Below are 501 nucleotides of genomic sequence, written 5' to 3'. Positions count from 1 at the left end.
ATTGCCTCAAATGTTGAAAGTCCTTTAGAATTCCTTTAAATTATTGTAATCTATTGAAGATATTTTGAATTTTTTAAGAATGCCCTAAATTAATTTAAAATCCTATGATATTTGCTGAAATCCTCTGAGTCGTTTTACGCACCTTGAAAGTTCCTTAGAATTTGAAAAAATTGCTTAACATCTTTAAAAATTGCTTAAAATCTTTAAAAATCCTTTGGAATTCCTTCAAATTATTGAAATATATTCACAGAAGTTTTGATTCCTTAAATTTCAATCAATTTTTTACGCAGCGAAGTAATAATAAATGTGTGATAACAAACCTAATGTACGTGGCTAAATGAAAATGAATAGGAAAGAGTAAGGGGATGGTTACCAAGAGGTTACCAATGGCAAGTTCGAAATGCAAAGAGGAAAAATATGAAGGGCAGTGCAATGGGAGAAATGGTGATGAGAGTCAGGAACGAATATAAAACAGGTAAAGATGAGAAAAAGAGAAAAGAA

Source organism: Belonocnema kinseyi, chromosome 10 (assembly GCF_010883055.1).
Source record: "Belonocnema kinseyi isolate 2016_QV_RU_SX_M_011 chromosome 10, B_treatae_v1, whole genome shotgun sequence".
Classification (NCBI taxonomy): domain Eukaryota; kingdom Metazoa; phylum Arthropoda; class Insecta; order Hymenoptera; family Cynipidae; genus Belonocnema; species Belonocnema kinseyi.
The sequence above is the reverse complement of the archived record's forward strand: the minus strand, read 5'-3'. Positions refer to the sequence as shown.